Source organism: Adiantum capillus-veneris, chromosome 11 (assembly GCF_014529385.1).
Source record: "Adiantum capillus-veneris isolate H3 chromosome 11, ASM1452938v2, whole genome shotgun sequence".
NCBI classification, from domain to species: Eukaryota; Viridiplantae; Streptophyta; class Polypodiopsida; order Polypodiales; family Pteridaceae; genus Adiantum; species Adiantum capillus-veneris.
Window position 1 is genome coordinate 136,577,162 of NC_140941.1, and position 9,337 is coordinate 136,586,498.

General features: G+C 37.3%; 2 pseudogenes; both read left to right on the top strand.

Moving 5' to 3' along the window:
- The first annotated feature begins 1,643 nt into the window (after positions 1-1,643).
- Positions 1,644-2,283, top strand: LOC147448077 (protein TIC 20-v, chloroplastic pseudogene; annotated as a pseudogene).
- A 241-nt stretch (positions 2,284-2,524) lies between these two features.
- On the top strand, positions 2,525-2,773 carry LOC147448078 (protein EMB-1 pseudogene; annotated as a pseudogene).
- The last annotated feature ends 6,564 nt before the right edge of the window (positions 2,774-9,337 follow it).

The following is a 9,337-nucleotide window of genomic DNA, read 5'->3' on the forward strand; positions in this document are numbered from 1 at the left end:
ACCAATTTTTTTTGACTCCAGGCTCCTTGGAGAACCACTATATAGATTCATCGGATGGGAAAACCCACTTAACCAAGATCTCTCTCTCTCTCTCTCTCTCTCTCTCTCTCTCTCTCTCTCTCTCTCTCTCTCTCTCTCTCTCTCTCTCTCTCTCTCTCGCGCAAAAATGAGAAACAATATCACTATCATGGGCACTTTAATTAGCGATCGATTTTCAACAAAATGCCATAAAAAACTGGTCTTTAGTGTATTTTTAAAGCACAAAAAATAAAAATTCTCGGTTAGTTTTGAGGGTCTCCTTGAAGGAAACCGGCTAGATTTGGCATATTAAAGTGTTAAACCCTCAAAAAATCCTAAATTTTATTTGGAGATTTTCAATGCTCTCATTTTTTCCATTGATTCTTAGGTGCTTGGGAAAAATGTGTCTCAGCTTTATATCATACCCTTTTCAATTTAGAAAATGCCAGTATGTCCCAACAAATTTTGGAAAAAAAAAGTATTACACAAATCCCTAGAGATGCCTGCTGCAAAGACAAAGGACAAGACTGACAAAAGGAAGGGCATAGAGTCATCTACTATAGCACGCTGGCACGAGCAATAGCATGGGGTCAATGACACACAGTCATTAACAACAGCGTAGCCAGGCAGGTTTTGGGGGGCCTTGGCTATATTTTTTTATTAATGCGCTGCACTATGCCATGCAGCACTATGAAGCCTCCTATGTTGTTAGCGCAGTTGATTGGAAGATGCGCGTGTGAAGCAGCAGGAGTTCCAGTCCAACTTGCTAAGTTTTTGGTTGGGGGACTATTTCGCGACCTACCTTGTCCAGAAGTTGACGCAGTCAAGCAAAGAGAGAGAGAGAGAGAGAGAGAGAGAGAGAGAGAGAGAGAGAGAGAGAGAGAGAGAGAGAGAGAGAGAGAGAGAGAGAGAGAGAGAGAGAGAGAGAGAGAGAGAGAGAGAGAGAGAGAGAGAGAGAGAGAGAGAGAGAGAGAGAGAGAGAGAGAGAGAGAGAGAGAGAGAGAGAGAGAGATAGATAGAGAGAGAGAGAGAGAGATTTGTGGCTTAAAAGCCTATGGAGCCATCGCCCACCGCCTCTGAAAGCAACTACAATAGCCAAAGAGAAGGGCGGTTTCAACTTTGGAGATGATTCGGCGTATGCCACCTGCCTTAAAATCCTCCGGATAATAGGATATAGAGGGAGTCCTACGTCAAGAAGATACACGCACACATCGCCTGACGAAAAACATGGGGAAATCTGAGGTGAGTCCCGCATGTGGTAATTCTAGAGAGAAGGCCAAGGGAAGGGGGGCCTTGCTCAAACTCTGGTAAGTCTAGAGATCGTACGTTTTCTTTTGCCCAATGGGTGTCTACCACAGAAAGAGGACACACGCCTCGTCCCCTCACCCTACCTCCACCTCCTTTGAACCCAACCTCTCTCAGTTTTTTAAAAAAATTGTGAGAGAGGGAGAGGGAGAGGGAGAGAGAGAGAGAGAGAGAGAGGGAGGGAGGGAGAGAGAGAGAGAGAGAGAGAGAGAGAGAGAGAGAGAGAGAGAGAGAGAGAGAGAGAGAGAGAGAGAGAGAGAGAGAGAGAGAGAGAGAGAGAGAGAGAGAGAGAGAGAGAGAGAAAGAGAGAGAGACAAGTGATGGCGTACATTGTGCAGTGTGAGGGCATGGTGAGGGCATCCTCAGCATCCTCGTCCATCGCTCCCTTTCTACCTTCACTCCATTCAACTTTCTCACAGCAGTCAAGAAGGAAATTAAGCTCCGCTTCTCATAGGGGGTAGCAAGAGCAGGCCTTTGCGTCTGATAGTGCATGCAGAAGGGCGGTGTGGGGATGGCATAACTACAACAGAAAGGATTGTTTCTGCTTCTGCGTACCTTCTCCCTTTCCTGGATGGTGTATAATATGGATGGTATTTTCTCACACTGTTCCCCCAAGCCCAAGTAGCCTTTAGACCTCTCGCCCCGCTCCTGCGTGTTTACTCCAGCACCCCTTTTGCAAGTGTTGCAGTTTTCTTTGGCCTCTATTTCCTGGTCGTCTGGAATCCAAACTTCAATTGCTATGTACGCTACAACACCATGCAAGCTATCATGTTGGATATACTTCTCATTCTCCCGAGCCTTATAGAAGGCATTTATCATCCACAGAGCGGTGTTGGCTTGGAGATTCTGGTGGTGTTTTACAATACTGTTTTCTTTTATTTGGTTTCCTGCTTCCTTCTTGGAAGTGGGTCATGAAAGACTCCACGGCTTCCTCTTGTTGCAGATGCTCAGGTCATGTGAGGTGCACCATTCTTTCATGTAAGCTTACAAGAAATTGTGTAACACATTATGTAACAGCTTAAACTAGAAAATATAGTATTTGCAAGTGTAGTATATCCAGTTTCTTTCAAAGAAAGAGAGAGAGAGAGAGAGATAAGCCAATACTACTTGCTTGAGGCAGTTAGCGTTATAATCTTTGCTAGCAAACTGCTCACCATTTTGTGCTGTGTTTTTTTCAAGAGAAACCACACCGTCGAAGCCAATGGCATCTCGCGAGAAGCTTGACCAGAAGGCCCGCGCTAGAGAGATGGTCATTCGTGGAGGCACTGGAGGCAAGACCTTAGAAGCGCAGGAGCGCCTTGCGGAAGGGAGCAGCAAGGGAGGGCAGACACGAAAAGAGAAAATGGGGACAGAAGGATACCACAAAATGGGAAAGAAGGGTGGGCTCTCCAACCTGGAGCAGTCTGGCGGTGAGGTAGATGAGGAGAAAGCAGTGCCATTCGATGAGTAAAAAATATTGGACTCAGTAGAAAAAATGTCCCCAGTTACGTCATCAGTGCATATTGTATCTTTTTGCTGTGCTCGATGGGAATTACGATCTTAGTCTACTACTAGCAGTAGTTTTTCAGCTGCAGATTAGCTTAATTAGTGCACATATTATATCTTTTTGTTGTGCTCGGTAGGAATTGCGATCTTAGTCTTCTACTAGCACTAGTTTTTTGGCTGTGGATTAGCTTCTGTAAACCTAAAGCTCTTGCTTTTGTAATTAAAACTACCATCTGCTATTTAGCTTTGCAAGTCTTTTAGTTTGCTTTCCAAAAAAAAAAAAGAGAAAGAGCTAAGTCAGTCTCCATCGTTCTTTTTTTGACATCTCTCTCTCTCTCTCTCTCTCTCTCTCTCTCTCTCTCTCTCTCTCTCTCTCTCTCCTCTCTCTCTCTCTCTCTCTCTCTCTCTCTCTCTCTCTGACACACATCTCTACAGATCACTCTAGTCGTCCCCAGGACTTGAAGCATCTAGCTCGTCAGAAAAAACCAAATTAAATGAGTCAATTCACAAGGAGATAATTGTACCTGGCGCTCGAATACACTCCCTAGGATTTTTTTCTCGTCAAATGCCAAAGTTAGGAGTTTTACTATATATAATTAAGCCCTTGTTTTTTTAATTTTCTTGTAGGACCATCGGGAAAAATGAAAAAACCCCGCAAGCCCACAGGGAAAAATAAAAACCCGACAAGCTCGCGGAAAAATACAAAACACATAGGCCCGTGGGAAAAATACAAAAATTGAGTGGGCTTATAAGCTCTATTGGTTCTTTCATGTCACCATCAAGATCACGTTAACAATTAACGTGATCATGTCCTTCTTATGTGTGATTACTTGCGTTATTACACGATTGTGATCTGGTCAATGAAATCCTTGGTGATGGAAATTACAATCATGTGCGGATCCACTCATAGTTCATCATAGTCATTACGTCAGTTGAATTAACGAAAGTTATATCATAGGTGAGGGATCTCGTGCTATTTGGTGTCGGCTCCAATGTATGTAGACTTCCATTTCGTTCGTGCATGTACTTTCAAGAGGTGAGACTCTTAGAGATGCTCAAGAATGAGACCTTTTGCATGGAGGGATAAGTTTGCATTTTGATCCAAAGCTTATTTAGGCATCACATTATTGCTACATACAAAGTTGTTTTATGGTCCTCCATGAGGATAAATAGCTCCACCCTATTATTAAGATTTGCAAGGTTTAGAGTAGAACACCAAAAGGGATGAGCTTGTAGCATGTAAATTACGTGTAGCTGGGACTTACATCGTATTGCCTACTGTCAAGATCCGCCTCTAGTATGTCTCCATGTAGAGCTTGACTAATGTGTAGCTATCATATCTTAGAGTGAGCACTATATTGTTTGTATTGTCGTGAACAAATTAATTTAATGGTAAATTAATTAATTAATTTAATGTTTGTTAACTTCTATCATAGGTTAGACACACCCAATTCAACCCTAAACTCCCATGCATGCATAGACCATAAAGCTCTTTTGTGTATGTATTTTCTCCTTCTTATAACTTCTCCTTGCTGAAGTGTATGGTAGTCTTAGGTGCTTAGTAATAATAACGAGATCAATTGTCATGGCAAAAGGAATCTTAGAAGATTTCAGCCAATAAGATTAGAAACCTAGTAAAAAATCTTCAAAACTGAAAGTTTATTTGAAAAAACATCTTTAATAATCGCATGATAAAATATTCTTCTAAAGAGATCATTCTCTTACTTAGCTTTTATGTAGTTCTAACAAGCAACATTGAAATGTAAAAAGGATGAGCAAAAGTAAATATGTTTACAATGCAATACACACTAGGCATCACTGGGTCAATAAATGTACTCAAATTGAATAATGTCAAGCAAAAGTACATGTTAAGTAGTAAATTTGATTGAAATCACTTTTCTTATCACTTTAAAACTGATTTTAAGGCAAAAGTGGATAATTTTAATGCTTATAGACGCACAAAAGCAAGGGTGCACTCTTACAAGACACCAAATGTTTTCGAAACAAAGAAAAGAATATTGACAATCCAAAGATGTCAAGTTACAGAACCTTGTGAGAAGTAATGAAATCAAGATGAATCATGATAGTCTATATCCTTTTTTTTAATATCATTTTGAACAAGAGATTTTACCAGTTTTTAAAGTGTTTATTTCTTTATTCTTTTATAACTTCTTTAAAAGCGTGCATGTAACAGATAACAAAAATTCACAAGGAAAACAAAGAAGAAACACTTTTTATTACTAAGGTCACATTGAGGAAGTAATAAGTATATTTTAGGTAAGCAATTCATCTTATGTGAGAGAAAGAGACCGATCAAGAGAAAATTCAAGTACATCTTCACATTTTCAGACCACATGGCAATCGGTGGATGTCGGGAGCCATTGGCGAGAGCGTTGAAAACAGAGAATGGTCAACAGGGGATCATTCCCGGCCGTCAAAGGTCCACGGCGAGGGAGACTAGACAGTGATGTGCGAACGTATTTCGCACACTGAAAGCGACGTGCTGAAAAATTACGCGCAGTGAAAGTGACATCGGAGATTACGGGGATTGGTGTGCATGCCAATCATTAGCTTTCAAAAAATATGTTACACCTGTTGATGTGTCGATTATCCAACGGTTGAGACAAAAAATTATGGAGTTTAATCGCCAATAAGTGTACGGTTTAGATGTGCAACCCCCCTCCCCTGGACTTTGATGATCGTAGCACTTTTTGCACATTGCTCAAAGCTCAAACGTTATCGAATTGCCAAAGTTGAAGAAGTTGATTTTTGTGAAGAGAAGGTGATTTGATCAAGTGCAATAATTTTTCCAACTTTGACAACTGGATAACGTTTGAACTTTGAGTACTGCCTAAAAAGTATTGGTGATGACACCATCTTTATTTTAAAAGAGATCAATTCTTGTTTCCTACAATAATAAAACTTTGTGGGAACTTGAAGATGTTGAATTGTTTTTCGATCATTTCCTCTCTCTTTCTCTCTCTCTCTCTCTCTTTCCCCCCTCACACACACATTAAAAATAAATTTCTTATCAGATTATATTTATCACTTTCTTCATTGACTTTAGTGACACAAGTGTTCTTTTTTATTTTAATGAATTTATGTCCTATCTTATTTCCACTCTTTAAAAAGCAACTATAAAAGACATGAAAAACTAAAGTTAAAAACTAGTAAAATCTCTTGTACAATGTACTTGAGAAACGAGTGAAAGGGTCACGACGGCTTTCAAAACAATAAAAAAAGTGATAAAATTGTTTAAATTGTATCAGTGTTTGGGAAAGGATTGCATCAGTTTAGTCTTGAGCCAATTGAAAATCTAAATTAGCTAGCTACAAACCATGGTAAACGAAAGAAAAACGGATGAAATATGTGAGAAAGTCGTCCAAACATTTTACAAATTTTAAAATTTTTGCTAGTATTTTTGTTTTTGTCTTTGTGAGGAGGAAACTCTATCAACAACCGCTTAATAAAAGAGACTTTTTTGAATGTTAACACTAATTGGAAGCAAGCTATAAAAGGCAAGAAATGTAAAGCCATGTCATGTGAAGCTGTGAAATGAAAGATGAAATAAAAAGAATTGATTTACATATGTGTGTGTAAAATTTATTAGAATTATGCAAGGTGAAAATTCACTTTAATATTCTAAAACAATAGAATGCAAAAAAAACATATGTGTGTGTAAAATTTACTAAAATTATTGTAAGGTGAAACTTCACTTTAGCATTCTATTATTTAAAGACAAGATGTGAAATGAAAGGTGAGTCTCCATCATGCAATGACTAAGGTTTCTTTTAAAAAGCCAAAAAACAATAATTTTGATTTTATTGCACAATCTGAATGTGGTAAGAAGTGACTTTAGTCAAATCTATTACTTGACATACACTCTTGCTTGAAATTATCCAATTCGAGTACTTCTCTTAGGATTTCATACCTATATAGGTTTGGAAATGATTTATTTGGCCTCTCTCTTTCTCTTTCTCGTACGTACATACACACACACACACACACACATTTAGACGGACTCACCATAAATTTGCATACATTATCAATAGATTCAACGTATATCTATTGACCAATCGATGCTCAGTACATATTCTATTGTAAAAATGCATGCTTTTATGACACATAATTTCTCTATGGTTACTCCTTTTCACATTCCAGTATTGCTTGTTAATTAGAACTGCAAAAAACGTAGGTAAGAGAATGGTCTATGTAAAGACCAATCGATGCTCAGTACATATTCTATTGTAAAAATGCATGCTTTTATGACACATAATTTCTCTATGGTTACTCCTTTTCACATTCCAGTATTGCTTGTTAATTAGAACTGCAAAAAACGTAGGTAAGAGAATGGTCTATGTAAAGAAAGATTTTATCATAAGATTATTCATGAATGTTCTTTTGAAATAACTTTAAATTTTGAGGTGTTTTTTGTTAGAACAAATGGGAAAAATTATTATAGTGGTAGCAAAAAGAATCTCAATAGGAATGAGACATTTGAAAATTATGCAAGAGATGGAGATCTTGCCACACGTCAATAATGGTGCAAAACCTGCCATACATGAATATGAAAGTGAAACAATTTAGCAATTGCACCCGTAGTATGTCATGTAATAAGGTAATAAGGATCTAGACGGTTCACGTATGCAGTTAACATTTATAGAATGAAGACCCATGGGAATTGCTTTTAGCCACACATCTCTATGCATAATGACACAACAACTACTACCGCCATTTTGTTGCAATCAAGTGTTAATAATGGATAAAGGGATACTAGTATCATACTCCAGGTTTGTTGAGTTTATGCAGCTGGGGTCGTCACTATAACTAAAATCCTAAGACTACCACGGGCTCCAACAACATGCACAAAAGAACTTGTGGTCTATGCCATATGTATGAGAGTCGAGACTGAGTTTGGGTTTCCTTGTCTCTATGACATAACTACACTAGTTTAATAGATATATTAGTATAATCAACCACCAATACGTTAATGATTATACAAATAATATAGTGCTCCATCTAAGAAACGATAGGATCATTATGATAGGATACACGTTGAGAGGCAGATGTCAACAACAGGCAATGCGTTACCAGTCCCAATTGCACCTAATTTGCATTCTTGCAAGCTCATTTTGTTTAACACTAGTTCTGTAATTAGACACTCAAATGTCATGAGACACTAAAGTGTCCTGTTTTTCTAGCAACTTGTCATAATTATTTGGTGAATCTAGAAAAAAAAATCATAGATCACGTTCATATCTTAGGTCATCTATGAGATGAAGAGCCAACATTAATGCAAATTAAGATTAAACGATAAGTTTTAAGATGAAAATCATAGAAAATTAGTGCAGTTTTTAACAATTTTCAGAAATTGAATATAACTTCTCATCAAAATAAGATTTCGCATAGATTTCAAGGTGTATGGATAGTAAAAGACTTATTATTAGCAAGAAATTGAGCTTCATACCTAGTTATGGGACTAGATTTTGTTATAATCAAAAGACCAAAATCTTGAAAATGCTGACATGGAGGAAGATTTTGGTCTTTCAAGGTCTCTTCATTAACATGATGAGGTTATGGGAAAAAACCTAAGGTGTATAATGTATCTATGGGTCAATACCCATCAACTAAGCATTTTTCAAGGGTTCAAACTCATAGGCATCCTCTAATTTAACATCATTAAAAAAATTGTAGTGTGTAATTTCTTGCAAAAAAAAACATTGCTATGAAAAACTAATGAAAGTGTGTATATAAATCTCCCCAATTGTGTCCATATGAGGCATTTGTATACAAATAAGTGAGATGAACAGAAAAATTCAAAAGTGGACTTTATTTTAAGGGTTATCTTTGATAAATAAAAAATCATAATTACAACATGTGCAATGTTTTGGATATGCCATAAATCATCAAATATGACTTGCATAACCATTAAAAATTATCACCTTATGTAATGGACTCATAGATCTAGTATATATGCATCATAAGAAATTGAAAATTTAGATGAACTAAATATTTTTTGTGATCGCTAATTGAATTTGTGAACGTTGCATATTTGACCCACAGAACTTTTTATATTTAATTCTAGTCACAAAGGATTTTTTTCTCACATGACAGCCGCAAAAATATCAAACACATATATAAGTAGTTACCGCGGATTATTGCATGCACCCTACTCCTTTTTTTTCTTGAGCTAGAGTACGAGTCTTAATGAAACATTGAATGTTGTTTTGCATAGGTTCTTTTCATGAGTGTAGCTACTATTGAGGTTATGATCAAAAGTGAGGGATTATAATTTCTATGAGTACTTTGAATAACATTTTAAAAGTCTGCAAAACCATTTCTTGAGATGTGTTCTAGATTTCATGTACCATTTTATTTAAATTCGTGAAAAAAGGACACTAAGTGTCCTTTTTGGTACCAAACTCGTGTTAAAGTTATACACTAAACATTGTAAGTCTCAATGATATTGCGGAGCTATTTCTCCTCATAAAAGATCGTAAAACGACTTTATATGTAGCAAATAGATGGT